Source organism: Siphateles boraxobius, unplaced genomic scaffold, assembly GCF_051911475.1.
Source record: "Siphateles boraxobius isolate OS27281-9 unplaced genomic scaffold, OSU_SipBor_1 57, whole genome shotgun sequence".
NCBI lineage: Eukaryota > Metazoa > Chordata > Actinopteri > Cypriniformes > Leuciscidae > Siphateles > Siphateles boraxobius.
The window spans coordinates 1,946,690-1,967,821 of record NW_027509183.1 but is presented as its reverse complement, the minus strand read 5'-3'; positions in this window follow the sequence as shown (position 1 = coordinate 1,967,821).

Genomic DNA, 21,132 nt, shown 5'->3' with positions numbered 1-21,132 from the left:
GTGTAATTTATTCCTGTGATCAAAGCTGAATTTTCAGCATCATTACTCCAGTCTTCAGTGTCACATGATCCTTCTGAAATCACTATAATATGATGATTTGATGCTCAAGAAACATTTATGATTATTATCAATGTTGAAAACAGTTCATATTTTTGTGGAAATCATGATGCATTTTATTTGTCATGATTCTTTGATAAATAGAAAGTTAAAAAGAACAGAATTTATTTGAAATAGAATCTTTTGTAACATTATAAATGTCTTTACTGTCACTTTTGATCAATTTGATGCATCCTTGCTGAATGAAAGTATTCATTTCTTTAAAAAAAAATATTAGTGACCCCAAACTTTTGAACAGTAGTGTACAAAAGCTTTATATAGTATATATACATATGTATGATACAGTATGTCACAAATCCCAAACCTTTAATTGCTAATATATGTCTTTTTTCTGATGAACAGAGCTTTGTTGTAAGATGTCAGATATATCATTAATTTAAATATGTGAATAAATTAGTTATTAAAAGTACACTGTAAAAAAAAAACAATCGCCCTAATTCAATTTACGTTTAGTTGCTGTCTGATATTTTTAAGAATAATCAAATTGGCTGTACAATTTTTTTTTTTAAATATTGCATTATTGAATCTTGTATAACTTTAAAACTTAAGTTGAAATTAGTTAAATTATATTGATGCAAAACCCTTAGTAATCATATTTTCTACATTGTAAATGTTTACAGAAAGTTCACTTTTTATTGCAGATTTCCCTCACGTGTGTGTGTGTGTGTGCGTGCGTGCGTGTGTGTGTGTGTGTGTGTAATATGAAGTGTGTTGTTGTAGTTTTCACTGTCTGGGATGTTTCTGAAGCGTGTCGAGAGGCTTTGGCTTTAATCCCGGGCATGTAATCTGGGTCAAAGTCTCATTATCATTTCCAGGAGTTTCCATTGAGTTTTTGACCCAGCTTCCTCTACTTCATTCATGTCTATAATCCTCACGCTGGTTTCTCCTCGCCACCTGATCTCCTCTCACAATATCAGCTAAAGTCCTTTAGTCACGCGTTTCCTCTGATCAGTGTTTCAGTCTGTGATCATGTGAAGTTCACACACACTCCTGCAGGACTGATGAAACCACGCTGTGTGTGTGAGACCCGAAATCAGCTTTTATCTGTGGCATTTACCCACCGCTGCGTTCATTACTCGTTTATTAGCCTCTCTTTCAGTCCGTCAGCGAGTCGAGTGATAAAAGGAAAGGAGTGAAACAAGGCGACTCGTAAACGACCTCATCCGTCGTGTTAAACGTGTCAGTGCAACAGTGATAGCGCTTCATTAACACGCCGGGCGGGAAATGTCTTTTCTCGCTGTGTTTTGAGACTGAGATCTTCTGCTTGTTATGAACGTCCTGTTGTGGAGATCAAATCAGCCGTCGCCGTCAGAATAACTTCATCTTTTTACTTTTGCTGTGTTCACTTTTGTAAAGACACACACACACACACACACACACACACACAGACTCACACACACACACACACATAGACTCACACACACAAAAGGACACACACACACACACACACACACACACAGACAGACAGACTCACACACATACACACACACACAGACAGACTCACACACATACACACACACACACAGACAGACAGACTCACACACAAACACACACACAGACTCACACACACAAACAGACACACACACACACACACACACACACACACACACACACACACACACACACACACACACACACACAGACAGACAGACTCACACACATACACACACACACACACAGACAGAGACACACACACACACTCACACAGAGGCTCTCACACACACACGCAGACTCACACACACAAAAGGACACACACACACATACACACACACAGACAGAAAGATAGACTCACACACACAGACAGACAGACTCACACACATACACACACACACAGACAGACTCACACACAAACACACACACACAGACAGACAGACTCACACACAAACACACACAGACTTACACACACAAACACACACACACACACACACAGACAGACAGACAGACAGACAGACTCACACACAAACACACACACACACACACACACACACAGAATCACACATACACACAGACAGACAGACTGACTGAAACACACAGACAGACAAACAGGCTCACGCACACACACACACACACACACACACACACACAGACTCACAAACACACACACACACCAACTCTCACACACAAACACACACACACACACACACACACACAGACTCACACACACGCAAACATTATTACAACCCATTACGTGTTTTGATGGTCACTGTTTTTCCTTTTGAGACTTTTACACTTCACAGCAAATTTTTTTGTTTTTACTCAGTGTTTCCGTCTTGTTTTCTAGCACAAAATAAATCATTCTTAAATCAAGATACATTTACTGGAGAAGCAAAGTGACTTGAAGATGTTAAGTCTTGTTTTACTTAAAAAATGTCTTTAATAAACTTGTCTTTAATAAAAGAATAAAAACTTGTCTTTAATAAAAAATTAAAAAATGGATCAAAAGTAAGTGAGTTTATGCTTAAAGCATGAACAACAATGCATGTTTTCCTTTTGAATTGAGTCTGAAAAAAATCAAATGAAGTCGTTTTGCTTCTCATGTAAATCTTGACTTAAGAATGTTTAAATATCTGTGCTGGAAAACAAGACCGAAACACTGAAGAAGAACATCATTATTGACTTTCCATGAAGAACCTTCACGATTCCTCAAAAACGTTGAAAAAAACTGGTTTGGTCATGTGACCCACATTTGTTTAGCAGCACATGATGTTTAGGAATTCAAACCAAGCAAATGAATTCCTCAGAAATGGTTGAGACACACACACACACACACACACACACACACACACACACACACACACACACACACACACACACTGTCCCACTTTACTTTAACATTCACATACTAGTTGTATATCACTAATAGTATAATGTTATTAACTCTTTCTCCGCCATTGACGTAATTTTCTGGCTTTCCGTGTTTTCAAAGTTATGACCTATAATCCGAAAGAGTCCCGAATCTCCGGATCAAAACACAGGCGACGACGGAGCGATGAAAAGCATTGCTCATGCATAAAAAATTCGATTTTCTCAGCTTTTTATTCAAAATGTAGATTTTTTTAATATAAAACGTACCTATATTCAAGTGTTGATAAATAAAGGAATGCGTGAAGCTAGAATAAAACGGGTTTGTGTTGTTTTAAAGCAGAGGCTCTGTTCTTTCTTTTGATATATTGCATGTTCAGATATTCATACAACAAAATATTCCGGGGGCCATGAAATTTTTGTGAAAATTAACAAAAATATTGGCAACTTAGTTGTAGCTATGAAATATTAGTCCCAGACTAGTTTATGTAAAGTTAGTAAGTTGGTATGAGCCACCACACTCATCAAAAATATAGAAAATAACACAAAAGTAATTCATTTTTGGCTTAATGTTTTACGGAAACATACGTAAGTATGAACTGTTAATAATAAGACACATGGACATTGATGCTGATGAATAGAATTAACATTAAACTTGCATGCAAACCCTTCCCAGTGAACACACAACATACCAGTTACACAATTGCCTTACACAAATGCCTTACTGACTGACAACTGATCGTATCGAGGATGAAGGGAATGACGATCCTTTAGGAATGAATGATTTCCAGCCTTTCTTCACATTATTGATGTTTCGGGAATGAAACGAGTCTTTACACACACAGAAACACACTGACAGTGCAGGGTTTGATATTAGTGCTGCTGATATTTATAATTTAACAGGAAGTATATTCTCATTCTAGTCAATGTAAAGAATGTTCTGTGAACTGGATAGTTTTCTAACATTAAGCATTGATGCATAATAATCATAATAATAAACATTGCAGTTATCATATAAATAAATATAACACACTGGAGATGAAAGTTCAGCAGTCGTGTCAGTATTCTGCACTTTATATGATTGTATATTATAAATGTAACGTAAGTTTGATGTGAGTACGATTTTTTTTAAAGAAATGTTATTAAGCAAGTACATGTTAAATTGATCAAAATGTTACAAAAGATTCCATTTAAAATACATGCTGTTCTATTGAACTTTTTATTAATCAAAGAATCCTGAAAAATAAAATGTATCCACAAAAATATGAACTGTTTTCAACACTGATAATAATCATAAATGTTTCTTGCGCATCAAATCATCATATTATAGTGATTTCTGAAGGATCATGTGACACTGAAGACTGGAGTAATGATGCTGAAAATTCAGGAATAAATTACGCTTTAATATATATTCACATAGAAAACATGATATTTTAAATTGTAATACATTTTTACTGTATTTTTGATCAAGTAAACACAGCCGTGAAAAAGATAAGAGACTTCTTTCAGAAACCTTAAAAAAATCTTTCGCAATTTTATGTGATTTTCTCAAACAACAAAAACTGTAAATAATTTTAAATGAAGATTTGATTTAAATCTGCTACAAGTTTATTGTAGTCATATTTTAGTAGTAGATGATCTGAAACTGCAGACATGAACTCAGCGATGTGATTGTGTGTCATGAATATTAATGAGGAGGCGTGTCCTCGCGCTCAGGCTTGTATATGGAGGTGTATCAGAGCGTGTCTGTGTCGCAGGGGTCACTCGCTGACCTCTCGACCTCTGAGGTCAACAATGAGCCCACATCCGCTGGGTCAGACCTCCGGGTCACGATCAAACACAGATATGCGTGTGTAGAACTCACTGCCAGGACACTATAGGAGGTTGATGGTGGTTGCTAGGGAGGTGTTAAGTGGTTGCTAGGGAGGTGTTATGTGGTTGCTAGGCAGGTGTTATGTGGTTGCTAGGGCGGATGAGCACTGAAAGTGCTAGTAATAGTTTTAGTGATGCTAGAATTAGTAAACTCAACTCAGAACAGAGAGCTTTGACTTCATAATTAACCATTAAAAAAACATTGAAATAAAATAAACATCAACTGAAATAAAATCAGTTTATTTTGTATTTTACTTTAACTAGTTGTCTAGGCAGCATTTCTCATTTTTGTTACTTGAAACAATATAAATTAAATTAAATAAGTAAAAATGTAAACACTTTACAACTTTACACTTTCATTTATTAACACTATTTAACATGAACATTAAAAACAACACTTATTAATATTATTTGGTGTTAATTTCAGCATTTACAAAAACCTTATACAAATCAAAAGTTGTATTTGTTAATATTAGTTAATGCACAGTGAACTAACATAAACAACAATTATATTTATACTACCTAAAATAAAGATTAATAAATGCTTTAAAAAATATATGGCTCATTGTTATCTAATGCATTAACTAATGTTACCAAATGAGACGTTATTTTAAAGAGTTTCCATAAAATGAATAAAACTGGTAATACTTTAATTTAGGACCAAATTCTCACTGTGAAATAGTTGCTTATTATCATGCATAAAAACTAGGATATTAGCTGTTTATTAGTACTTATAAAGCACATATTAATGCCTTATTCTCCATGATCATATTCTACATCTTTACTACTTTACTAACTATTAATAAGCAGTAATTATGAGTTTGAGGCCAAACTTGTAGGTAATAGTGAGAATTGGACCCTAAACTAAAGTGTGACTATAAAGTTATACATATAAAAAATGGTAACACTTTACAATAAGGTTCATTACTTAACATAAAATAAGAATGAACAATTCTTCTTCAGCATTTATAATTTTTAATATTAATTTCAATATTTACTATACGTTATAAAAATCAAAGGTTGTATTTGTTAACATTAGTTGTGAACACTGAGATGAACAAATAATGAACAGCTGGATTTGTATTAACTAACATTAACAAAGATTAATAACAAATGCATTGCTCATTGTTAGTTAATGTTAATATATTAATTAATGTTAACTAATCAACCTTATTGTAAAGGGTTACCAAAAAAAAAATAAACACTGTAAAAAATGATTTTTTGGTGAGGTAAATACTACTGAAAAAAAAACAATGTAATTTACAAGAAAAAGTTAGTTCGGGCAAGAATTAAAAAAAACTAAGTAAATTCCATATCAGTGCTTAATTCAAGCGAGTAGAAATGAAAGCGTAAATATCAACTCAATAAAATTAAGTAAAAATTACTCAACTTTTCTGATACTGGGGTTCCCATCATGCACTGGACCTTGCATAATTAATGAGGTTCATTTTTCACTGATTTCCAGCTGTATTTACACTGTTTTATCATTGCTTTTGTTGTCAGGATTTAGTAACTTGGCATTTTGTGACATTTCGAGTAAATTTTCTGCTGAAAATGACACATTCAAACACAAAAACAATCCATCAAATGTTACCGTCATTGTGTATTGTCTACCAAGTATTGAGGTCTTTGCATTCACATCATGCTTAACATCTCACATGATGACGTATAAATTATTTAGATACTCTAAGTAAAACACAAACTATAAACGACTGGTATAATTCACTAAAATTGTTCGAGTGAAATGTAATCCAAAGGAAATTTCAAGTAAATCGATATTAATCAACCTTTTACTAGCCAAGTTAAAATTACTTAATTTCTTCGTTACTTTCACTTAACTAGGTTAAGTAAAGTTGACTTAATTCCATATTCCAAGTAAAATTTAACTTAACGATTTCTAATTAAAGCGACTGATGAATATGTTTAGGTTTTTACTTGAATTTTTTTTACTTTTACTTAAATCTTTGTAAATTTACTAGCATTTTCTGAGTGGAAAAAGTTGCCGAGCTTTATTCAAGTAAATCCAAATTTTTTTCCGTGTAGAAATGACAAAAAGACAGCAAAACAGCTACAACTTTACTTGTGATTAAACTGAAAACAGAATTCAACATTTTAAATAAAACTCTGGATCACAGAGTCTCATACTCACTCATGCCCGTCCTTGAGCGTGACCTTTTGACCTCGCGACCCCGCTTGACCCCAGCGCCCCTGATGTGTGTTCCCAGCACGTACGGTCTGCTGATCACAGTCTTCCTGAGGTTTCTGTGGTGTTTGTAGTAGGGATGCACCGATCCGAATTTTTTCACTTCCGATCCGATCCCGATACCTGAATTTGGATATGGGCCGATACCGATACTATTCCGATACCAGAGCTGTGTTTGCTTTAATATTATTATTATCATTATTGTTGATTTTATATGATGCTGCAATAAACTTCTCTCTACAGGCAAGTATGATATGTATGCATGTATGTCCCAAAAGGCAACTTGAGGTAAGTATAAGGTTAGAAACAAATAAGAGAAAAATAAGTGTAGGCACCAGCACCAAATCTGGTAAAACGTTACACATTGCTGTTTGTATTGTTGTAAAATACATTCATAAAAAACAAGATAACAAAAATCAAAAAGATAAATTATTTTATATATAGTCTAGCTACTATAAAATTAAGACATTTTTTTAATGTATAGCACAGCTGTTTATTGAGGCAGCAACATATGATAGATGGGACATTTTTATAATCTTTCATTGCTCAAAAGTATTATGATATGATTATGAAAGACTCCAATACAGTGCGGCACAAAGCGCTTATGCGCATCCCGAGCGCAGAATGATGCGCTTGAAGCAACATGGAGTCACAGCGCGCAGCGCGTCGAGTCCGCATTGAAAAGTTCAACGCACAAAGGAAAGACATATTGATGCGTAGTGTATTGTACAGTATCTATCTATGCAATAGTTTATTCAGCCTTTTCTTTTAACAGTTTTAAATTTCAGTTACTGTGTGCTTGAAGAACAATTAGTGCTCTCCAGTGTTGTGATCTAACAGACACACGTTAAAAAGTAACATGATTAAGGTACAGCAAGTCCAGCAAGATAGTCATTTTATCCGAAACCATAGAGCTTTATCTACAGATCAAGTATAATAATAGTAATTGAATCATCTTGGAGAGTTTCATCGAGTTGACTGTCATAACCGAACGCGACGCGCTGTTGAATGCTGAATGAAGAATGATTGACAGCCGCAGCGGAGGGAACAGTTTACGTGATCTTGAATTTAATGACTTAAATATTCATTTCTATCTCACATTACACTATAGAATCGCTTCAGAACACTTATAATATAGTGCACGAACACTTAATGGTGCTTTATAATACTTTTGTGGGGCTTAACAATAACACAATAGTAAACACACAATATCGGATTTAGATCGGCCTCGTCTGACCGATACCCGATCCGGCAAAAATGGCTGTATCGGAGCCGATACCGATACTGGATCGGATCGGCCCCATCCCTAGTTTGTAGTGAATCTGTGTGTCGCTGCGTGTCTTTTATCATCTTCAGTGCCGGAAACACTGCGACTCTCTCACACTTTCTGCTCTGATGCAATGTCTACACAGAAAAACTAAACAAAACCCACATTTACCTGAACTTGATTCATTGAAGTTTATTTTCCAGAAAAGAAAAAATAAATAAATAAAAAAATAATAAAAAATAATAAAAAAATTAAAAAAAATATATATATACATACACATATATATACAGGTGAAACTCAAAAAATGTGAATATCGTACAAAAGTTATATTTTTGATGATTATGGCTTACAGCTTATGAAAACCCCAAATTCAAAATCGATGAATTGATGAAATCAATTTAAAAAAAAAGGATTTTAAATACAGAAATGTCGGCCCTCTGAAAAGTATAATCATGCATATGCATATAGTTATATATACTAAATATATTAGTTTCACCTTTTAATTTGAATTAAATGAACTGTTGCACGATATTCTAATTTTTCGAGTTTCACCTGTGTGTATTTATATATAATAACACAATATAGAAAAAAAAGAACAGTTTATCTCCCATATGTATTTACATATCTATACTCATACATTATGTATGTATATGTAGATATTTTCCTAAATACACATACACACATATATACACATTACAATTATGATACACATATCCACACACATTATTTACACATATAAAATCTGCTCGAAACACAGTGGAAAGAAGTAATACTTATCCCCCCCCCCCCCCATTCATTCCCATATATTACACCATATCGCTGCTGCCATCTGTTAAATTAATAATCATTTATGTGATATAAATAATATTTATATACAAAATACCCAATTACATTATGACCGTCTCAATAATCACAATAATGCAATGTAATAATCCTCGTTATCATAAACATTCAAATTTATAATAATAAATAATACCACCCGGTATTTATAATAATCACATGATATGACAATGAAAATGAAAGAAATAATAATCTCTACTACATCAGAATAACAATACTTCAATACCAGTGCTAAGAATAAATTAATAGTGCAATTTTGTTGTAAATTACAACATAGTGGCCATGTATTTATCTGCTCATGTCATTATCATTGTTATGATTTACTCAGCAATGTAATCATATCCCGCTTTGTTATCAATATCAATAAGAACATCACATCTCCCTCAGCCTTACATTATTATATATTTATATATAATATATATTCATCATTAGAATACATGAAATGCTAACATAACAGCACCGTGAAACTAATGACCTCAAACTCTTATATTTAATTTCTGTTATGAATTCAGCCTGAACCCTGAATATTGAATATAACTGGAATATTGTGGTTAATGGCGATTTATAAATGCAAAGGGTTCTGTTTGTAAAACAGAAATATATATTTAGCATACTATAATATTTAATAGGCCTCTTAATGATGAACATGTGATAAACCGTCACACACTCAATCTCCTCCGGTCCTTCTGTCTCTGATTTATATAAAGTAAATGCAAGAATAACTTTGATATTGTTAGTAATATTCCACCTGGACTGAAGCAGCTTCGCTTTACTTGATTATCCATCATCATTTATGGTAAAAACTCAAATATGATCATCAGGTTTATTTGTGCATCTCTCAATCATCATTTGTATTGCATTGCATTATATGTTTTAAAACTACAGAGCTTTGATTACTTACTAAGAGATATTATTGGCAGATTTATGTGTTATTTATATATTACATTGCAAGAATCAGAATTTCATCTAACTTTGTGTCCGTATAAATATCAGCATCTGCAGCAGATTGCATATTTGACCAAGTTTGAGTCTCTGAGTAAAGCTTTTATTACAGTGACCGTTCTGTTTAAACAGATCTCTCCAAAACTACACAAAGATAAATAAATAAATCAGCATAAACAGCCGTCCGCTTCAGATATCCAGCGGCTTAAACATCTCTGGGGATGAAGGAATAAAAGCGTTTTTTTTTTTGTTTTTTTTGAGAGAGATAAATGTAATTCTGAGCTGCTCGACGTCTGGAGTAAATATTTACTTTTGGCCCATTTTCTTCCAATATTCACAGTTGTCAGTTTTACGTCGGTTCTCCTGACGGAGCGGATATTTCTCCGCTTGCGATCTCGTTCTCATCAGCGCGCTGTGATGAGGAATATACTGTTATTAAATCAGATGAATGTGTTTCTCTAGTGAAGTAGTTCCTACAATAACACGAGCCTGTCGGCAGCGCCGGTTCTCCTCATTTTAAAAGCTCAGACTTTCAAATGAAAACTGGCTGGGAATTACGAGTGCAATTATGACTTTTCCTCCTCCTCATCATGGAAATGGATTGATCTCTGGCAGATTTATATTAAACTCTTTTCCACAGTAATGATTTAAGAAAATGACCATCCAGATTTCCTACACCGAGAGAATGAGCTTCAATCATGTTGGAGGATATTTGTGTGGGAAAAGACGTTTCTTATAATCATCCTTCAGCGTATATATATTTAATCTTCAGCTCTTGAATGAAGAGAGTCTGAGGTTTTCTCGTTTGATCCAGAGTTCAGTTCATCTTCTCTTCACACTGATGTGAAAAACTGAACACGGGTCACGTGTGTTTGACCAGACCGGCTCCAAAAAAATGGTTGAAACAATATTTTACATTATATAATAATATCAATAATCATATTTAATTGATTGCTTTAATCAATATTATGTAATATATAGTTTTACAATACATTTTTAAGTATTATTATAATTATAAATAAATATATATATATATATATATATTATTTCTGTTATAAAATGTATTTATTAATAAAATAACTTGTTTATATATAATCAATGCAATCATACCTTTTAAAAAGTATTGTTATTATAAATAATATAATATTAATAATATTATAATATTAATATTATGTAAACAATTACATGTATTATTGTTATATAGTTACATGTTTTTATTATTATTTAATCAATAACTTTACATAACTTTTTTATTGTAATTATAAATAACTCTTGTGTGTGTGTATATATATATATAATATTATTACTGTTATTGTTATCAAATAGTGATTTTTTTTTGTTATTTTATGTACAGTATTATATATCGTAATGTTGTGTGTGTGTGTATATATATATATATATCATTTATAATATTAATATTTTATTTAATTTTATATTATTTAATCAATAATTTTACATTACATTTTTAATTATATTATAATTATAAATATGTATATTATGTATAATTATAATAAATATATATATATTATGAACCCACTCACTTCCACACATGAACTGAACTGTGAGGTCCATCTGTCAGAGTGTGTGAACAGCAGTGTTTGTGTGATTCACTCAGTGTGTGTGTGAACAGCAGTGTTTGTGTGATTCACTCAGTGTGTGTGTGAAACACTCAGTGTGTTTGCAGCGGCTGACAGTTATCAGTGTTTCTTGGCGTTTCACTCATTGTTGTGTCTCTGACAGAGTTTGGTCTCTAACAGCGGATGGATATTCCCACAGGAAACTCTTATCTGTCCTCTGTGGCGATTGTGCTGTGAACGCTTTGCTTGTTCAGTGATCTGTCTGTTTCTTTAGTAATCGCAATATAACACGTAATTCTCACTTTATAACACGCAATTGCGACTTTATATCATGCAATTTTCACTTTATAACACAAAATTCTCACTTTATAACTCAATTGCAACTTTTTATCACGCAAATCTCACTTAATAAATCGCAATTGCGACTATATATCATGCAATTCTCACTTTATAACACGTAATTCTCACTTTATAACACGTAATTCTCACTTTATAACACAATTGCGACTTTAAATCACACAATTCTTTTATAATTTGCAATTGCAACTTTTTATCACGCAATTCTCACGTAATAAATCGCAATTGCGACTATATATCATGCAATTCTCACTTTATAACACGTAATTCTCACTTTATAACACGCAATTGCGACTCTATCACTCAATTCTTACTTAATAAATTGCAATTGTGACTTTATAACACGTAATTCTCACTTTATAACACGTAATTCTCTCTTTATAACACGTAATTCTCGCATTATAAAACGCAATTGCGACTATTTCACGCAATTCTGACTTTATAATTTGCAATTGCAACATTTATCACACAATTCTCACTTTATAACAATTGCGACTCAATATCACGCAATTCTTACTTAATAAATCACAATTGCGACTATATATCATGCAATTCTCACTTTATAACACTTAATTCTCACTTTATAACACAATTGCGACTTTAAATCACACAATTCTTTTATAATTTGCAATTGCAACTTTTTATCACGCAATTCTCACGTAATAAATCGCAATTGCGACTATATATCATGCAATTCTCACTTTATAACATGTAATTCTCACTTTATAACACGCAATTGCGACTTTATATCACACAATTCACCCTTTATAACTCGCAATTGCGACTCTATCACTCAATTCTTACTTAATAAATTGCAATTGTGACTTTATAACACATAATTCTCACTTTATAACCCGTAATTCTCTCTTTATAACACGTAATTCTCGCATTATAAAACGCAATTGCGACCATTTCACGCAATTCTGACTTTATAATTTGCAATTGCAACCTTTTATCACACAATTCTCACTTTATAACAATTGCGACTCAATATCACCCAATTCTTACTTAATAAATCACAATTGCGACTTTATAACACGTAATTCCCACTTTATAACACGTAATTCTCACTTTATAACACGTAATTCTCAATTAATAACACAGTTACGACTCTATATCACGCAATTCTCACTTTATAACACAATTGCGACTTTATATCACGCAATTCTCACTTTATAACACAATTGCGACTTTATATCACGCAATTCTCATTTTACAACACAATTGCGACTTTATATCACGCAATTCTCACTTTATAACACAATTGCGACTTTATATCACACAATTCTCACTTGATATCACAATTGCGACTTTATATCACGCAATTCTCACTTTATAACACAATTGCGACTTTATATCACGCAATTCTCACTTTATAACACAATTGCGACTTTATATCACGCAATTCTCACTTTATAACACAATTGCGACTTTATATCACCCAATTCTCACTTGATAACAATTGCGACTTTATATCACGCAATTCTCACTTTATAACACGTAATTCTCACTTTATAACACGTAATTCTCACTTTATAACACAATTGCGACTTTAAATCACACAATTCTGAGTTTATAATTTGCAATTGCAACTTTTTATCACGCAATTCTCACGTAATAAATCGCAATTGCGACTATATATCATGCAATTCTCACTTTATAACACGCAATTGCGACTTTATATCACGCAATTCTCACTTTATAACACAATTGCGACTTTATATCACGCAATTCTCACTTGATATCACAATTGCGACTTTATATCACGCAATTCTCACTTTATAACACAATTGCGACTTTATATCACGCAATTCTCACTTTATAACACAATTGCGACTTTATATCACGCAATTCTCACTTTATAACACAATTGCGACTTTATATCACGCAATTCTCACTTTATAACACAATTGCAACTTTATATCACGCAATTCTCACTTGATGACACAATTGCGACTTTATATCACGCAATTCTCACTTGATAACAATTGCGACTTTATATCACGCAATTCTCACTTTATAACACGTAATTCTCACTTTATAACACGTAATTCTCACTTTATAACACAATTGCGACTTTAAATCACACAATTCTGAGTTTATAATTTCCAATTGCAACTTTTTATCACGCAATTCTCACGTAATAAATCGCAATCGCGACTATATATCATGCAATTCTCACTTTATAACACGCAATTGCGACTTTATATCACGCGATTCTCACTTTATAACTCGCAATTGCGACTCTATCACTCAATTCTTACTTAATAAATCGCAATTGTGACTTTATAACACGTAATTCTCACTTTATAACACGTAATTCTCTCTTTATAACCCGTAATTCTCTCTTTATAACACGTAATTCTCGCATTATAACACGCAATTGCGACTATTTCACGCAATTCTGACTTTATAACAATTGCGACTCAATATCATGCAATTCTTACTTAATAAATCACAATTGCGACTTTATAACACGTAATTCTCACTTTATAACACGTGATTCTCAATTAATAACACAGTTACGACTCTATATCACGCAATTCTCACTTTATAACACAATTGCGACTTTATATCACGCAATTCTCACTTTATAACACAATTGCGACTTTATATCACGCAATTCTCACTTTATAACACAATTGCGACTTTTATATCACGCAATTCTCACTTTATAACACAATTGCGACTTTATATCACGCAATTCTCACTTTATAACACACAATTCTTAGAAATAAAGTCCAGCGCTCACACATTTAGAATAGACAGGTCTGACCTGAATGAAAGGATCCTCTGATTTCTGTGTTCAGCCCTTCTGCTCATGCTTCTATTGTCATGTGAGAAATGAGTTTAATGAGCGTCCGTCTCTCCGGCGCGGGTTAAGTGTCTCTGAGTGTCAAGGTTGAGTAAACTGGTGTTTAAAGCCCTCCTGCGGGCTGAAACAGAGACCTGAACAGCTGGGAGGTGTGACCCCATGACCCCGTGACCTCTGCCTGTCCTTCCTTGTGAGACGTTTGTGTGGTAAATATGTAAAAGGCTTTCCAGTGGCGTGTTTGTGTTCAGAGTCTCTTCTGTAAAGTCTCAATAATGAGGTTGAAGCTCTCGTGTGGCTGAAGTTTTTATGTTGGTGTGAAATGAGGGCAGTTATTAGTGTTTAATACTGTCCTGAGATCTGCTTTACTGCTGCGTAATATATCAGACCAGCAACTACACCGGGATTTACTGAGACTTCAGCTCGTCCGGGAGGAAACCCAGTTGGTCTGATATATACCGACGTTCAAAACACTGGAATTATTTCATGTTTCTGAAAGAGTCTCTTCCGCTCACCAAGGCTGCGTTTATTTGATCAGAATACAGTAAAAACAGTGAAATATGTTATAGAACATATCGCCTGCATAAAGGCGACCGGGCCTTTGCAGTAACAGGGCCGAGACAGTGAACGAGCTGCCGCTATCTATCAGATCTGCCAAATCGCTGTCATTGTTTAAGAATTTGTTGAAAGTGCATTTAATGTCGGTAGCCTATAATGGTTAGATGTGATGTTTTATATGTTTTCTATTTATTGGTCTATGTGTGTTCTTGTTTTTATGAAATGAGTTACGCGACTGATTTCAGTAGTTTGATGTTTGCATGTCGTCGAGTTAATGATGCAACACTCTAATAAACATTTTAACTACATTAGATTAAGAATTGGATGCTATTGCATTTTCTCTATCTAATATAAAAAAAAATACACCACAATTGACTAGTGTGTGAGTGTATTTAATTAAGTGTGTGTGTGTGTGTGTGTGTGTGTGTGTGTGTGTGTGTGTGTGTGTGTGTGTGTGTGTGTGTGTGTGTGTGTGTGTGTGTGTGAGAGAGAGAGTCAGTGAGTGAATTTAAGTAAGTTTGTGTGTGTGTGTGTGTGCGTGTGCGTGTGCGTGTGCGTGTGCGTGTGCGTGTGCGTGTGTGTGTGTGTGTGTGTGTGTGTTACACATGCTCAGAAATGTGTTGCTCCGTCTCATTCAGCACACGGCTCTCTGGAAAAGCATTTGCGGATCATTCTGTGAGTTTGTAAAACTCGATCGTGAGAGAGAAACGCTTGAGCCCGAAGCAGAATGTTTAAAAAGGAAATAACTCATTCTATGGAGTCCCTAAAGGGACAAAAATACGAGATGGGAGTCAAATGTATATTTAAATGCCTATCCATTCTCTCGCTATTATATAGTTGGATAATTATATTATATAATTTGCATGCATCACGAATTCGCTGTCAAGATGCGCATCCCAAGCCATCATTGCCTTAATCTCACTTTTCCTAATTAATACATTACAGAATAACTGATTTAAAGCCTAGAGAGTCTGCAGAGGCAAAAAATCTTCAGAGCATCGGCATCCAAACCATCATGTGTTAGAAATGAGACTCGCGACTGATTTCAGTAGTTTGATGTTTGCATGTCGTCGAGTTAATGATGCAGCACTCTAATGAACAATTCATTTTAACTTCATTAGGTTAAGAATTGGATGCTATTGCATTTTCTTTACGGAATGAAATATATCTAATATAAAAAAAAATACACCACAATTGACTAGTGCATGATCGTAGTGTCTTGTTTGTTTGTATTTTTATGGAACATGAATCTAGCTTCTGTAAGAAATGTCACTTTTCATAATTGCGGAGACACTGAAGTCACGTGAGGTCATGGTGAGGTCAAACCCCCGACGCTGATCACATTACTGTCCTCCTGTTCAAACTGATGATAGGATTACAGGACGAGCCGAGCGCTTTATCAATACACTAACAGCATCAGGAGGAGAAACTGACACACACATCCTCCAAATCCTAAATCTAATTCTGCTAAATGATTAATTCAATTCAAATTCAGGAAGTAAACTGGATTATTCAAGTGCATTTATACATAAACACTATTTTCCAGCTGCTTATTTCCTTTTCTATAGTGCATGTCTTTGGTTTCAGCTCCGTGTTTTTTACTGCAAACATGATGTTTTTCCTCAGTGTTTCTGTCTCGTTTTCCAGCACGAATATATAAACTAGAGGTGGGCATAGATTAATTTTTTTAATCTAGATTAATCTCATTGGAATCTTGGAATTAATCTAGATTAAAATGGCTCATTTGAATTCTGCCGAAGTCATTCAGAATATGTGTGCTACCCAAATAATGACTAAAAGTAAGTCTTTGAGAATAGTTTACCTCGCGTAGGAATGTGAATTTCTGCCAAAAATGCCATTCGACAATAGAGGAGCAAAAGTCGAATATCGTTCAAAGAAAATTATAAAATAAAATAAATAAATAAAACGCACAATTACAATGACAGAAAGGGAGGCCAATTTCATCTTTAGAGATTTGTCATCAAACAAACTGTTTATTAATTGAACAAGTAACATGTTTTCGTCGTTTTCTTTTTTTAAACATAGTAATTTAGGCTAATTGGAAGAAGAAAAAAACAATAAGCACGACGTAGCTACAGTCCGTTTTTGCATCGCCAAACCAGATGCTCGTTAGATCAAAAAATAATGTCATATGTCATAATGATTTTATGTGAACCTGCCTTTACCGGCAAAAGCATCATCCTTTTTAAACAAATTAGTTTCAATCAATGTAAACTATTCGTGTGACTATGCCCCTGCGCAATACACACACATTACCGCGGGATGGCGGGTGTTCATTTCATAAACTGTACACTATGGTAGCTTATTTATTTTGTAGCCTATAAATTAATGTATATGTCCAACGGATAATGTCATACTTTTTAGTAGTGCTATCGTGGCGTAATAATCTGTTTGGTTGTAAAATGTATTACCTGAAATGAAATGAAATCGAATGTATCGTCCTGTTGAATCATTCATTCACAGAGAGCTTACGAAGATGTTCAACTAATAAAGATCTTCATCGCTGGCAAAAAATATGATGCATTTGCAGATTTGCTTTCACTAGACTAAACTGTAGCTCTTGATGTTCTTAAATCTTCCTGTTACGACTCCGAGTTGAGTGTGATTGAACGCGCTTCAGTGATTCAGTGCGTGAGGACTGAACAGAACTGATTCGCGAACCGATTTAGACAGATCTGCCAACTTGTTTGATGAAGTCTTTGAACAGAATCGACCCAAAAGAGTGATTCATTTGTAAATTGAGCATCGCTCATGCTCATAAAATACAGCGCGCTTGGAATAAACTCAGTTAACAACATGTAAAGTAAGGAGAGGAACGATCGCACAACGTAACATGTAAAAGTATACACGTTGTGTCTCTGACAGGAAAATACCCTGCTGCGCAAAAATATAACGATATTCGAAAAAGCTATTTTATGATCCCAACCCAACTTTGAGAATAGATTAACGGCGATATTTTTTTTATCGCCCGATAAGAGTCTCACGTTAACGCAGCACGATAACGCCGATAACGGCCCACCACTAATATAAACATTCATAAATCAAGATGCATTTACTGGAGAAGAAGCAAAATGACGGAAGATATTAAGACTGAACAATGTATCAAAATGAAGTGAGTTTGTGATTAAAACTAGAACAAATATCTGACAATGGATTTAGAAAAATACATTTAATTCAAAGTGAAAACAAGCAGATATTTGTTCTTGTTTTAAGCATAAATTTGCTTAATTAAAAAAAAAATTGTTTTCAGAAAACAAGATTAAACAAGACCAGTGAATGTATTTGTTTTATAAATGCTTAGATATTTGTACTAAAAAAGCAACATAAGAAAGTCTTTTTTTGCCATGAAACATGAAACTCCACAAACATTTAAAACAGTTTATCTGTTCCCATTATTCTTTTTTATAAATGGAAAAGTTCAAAAGAACAGCATTTAAAAAAAATAGAAATCTTTTGTATCTTTATAAATGTCTTTACTGACACTTTTAATCAATTTATCCATTCTTCCTGGGAGACACACACACACGCACACACACACACACACACACACACGCACACACACACACACACACACATAAAAGTTGATCAGAGTTGAACTTTATAGCGCTGACTCAATAAGACAGGAGATGAATGATGCTTTCAGACTTCATGCTGATCACCAGAAACTAGTGATGAAGAAATAACAAAACCACATTCAGCCTGAAGAGAACAGAGGAAAGGATGGATGTGGTTTGTGATTTTCCATCAGTGAAGCTCCGCCGAGAGCCAATATTCAGGAGGAGCAGAAGACATGTGTTCAGAAACTCAGTTAATGACCAAAGATCTTAATTAAACCAGCAGCAATTTCATCGCGAAACTCATATCTGAAGAAAATTATATATATATACTGTATATAGAATATACACACATTCCTGACAGCAGTAATTGTAATGTTGCTGTTCTCCTCCATGATTCGGGTTACGTGAGGTGAAGATCTCAGACAGAGCTCATTAAAGACAGAGATAACACACACACACACACACACACACACACACACGCCTTCAAATGTGGACATTCTAGTGATACACGGTCAATACAGGAAATTAATTATCCTCAGGACAGGAACAGAGAAGCAGTGCTCAAGTCTGATTCAAACCAGCCAAAACACACACACACACACACACTCTCTCACACACACGTACACACAAACGTACACACACACACATACGCACACACACACACACACGCACACGTACACACACACACGCACACGTACACACACTACACTCTCACACATGGACACACACACTGACACACTCACAATCATACAGACACACACACACACACACACACACACACACACACACACACACACACACACACACACACACACACACAGAGACACTCACTCACACACACTCACACTGACAATCACACAGACACACACACACATACCCACACACACACATGGACACTCACACTGACACACTCACAATCACACACACACACACACACACACACACACACACACACACAGAGAGACACTCACACACACACTCACAATCACACACACAGACACACTCTCACACACACACACACACACACTACACTCTCACACAGACACTGACACACTCACACAGACACTGACACACTCACAATCACACAGACACACACACTCACACAGACACACTCTCTCTCTCTCTCTCACACACACACACACTTACACACACTACACTCTCACACAGACACACATACTCTCTGTCACACACACAAACTCACACACACACACACACACACACACACACACACACACACACACACACACACACACACACACACACTCACTGCTTTTAGTGTCCAAATGCTGTGTCAGTATGAATGGCCCTCAGTTCTTCACTGCTCGTGACGGTGCCGTGTGTGTTTTGTCTTGTTCTCTCATGTTGAGGGCTCTTCTACACACACCAGAGAAGACTTGACTGTGTGTTTAAGTTGATGTGTGTTATTTCTGCAACTCTACATTTATACATAGAGTTAAACCTCCTGTTCAATTCTGGCAGTCCAAAATCTAAATAATGGCTTATTCTGTGCATGAGACCAAGAATGACATCATCAGTGCGCTGAAACGTGTCTGATTTTAACCCATTAATGACTTTTGATTTCAGAACCAGTTGTTTTTGCAGTTTAGTTTCTATAAATGCTCTTTTCGAAGAAAGTTACAGTATTTTTGATAGTAATGATGAACACTCGTGAGAAATACCACGTTAATATCACTGCTTTATTTCATTTGCATTATTTTTACTTTACTGAATATTTTAGGTTTTAAATAATTTACGCTTTAAAATACAGATGTCAAAAACATTCAGTATTCAAGTATTGTTATTGTATAAAATCATATTATAATTATATAAATATGATACGAATATACAGTAGTCAACATTTGAAGTGGATCAAAAAAAAGTTCATCAAAGTTGTCCTAAAGACAAGAACGGGTATTGTTTAATATTCATGTGTAACTTTGATGAAAGGTTTTGATCCACTTCAAATGTTGACTACTGTATAATCAAATATTATTTATTATTTTAAATAAATGCATTATTTGTCATGCCATTAAAGCACACCAAACTGACATTTAATTGCCTAGCTTTATTTGACAGATGAGGGAAGATTTGTGTGTGTGTGTCCTGAGTGATTCAGCAGTTGTTGATCATCTCTCTCTCTCTCTCTCTGTGTGTGTGTGTGTGTGTGTGTGTGTGTGTGTGTGTGTGTGTGTGTGTGTGTGTGTGTG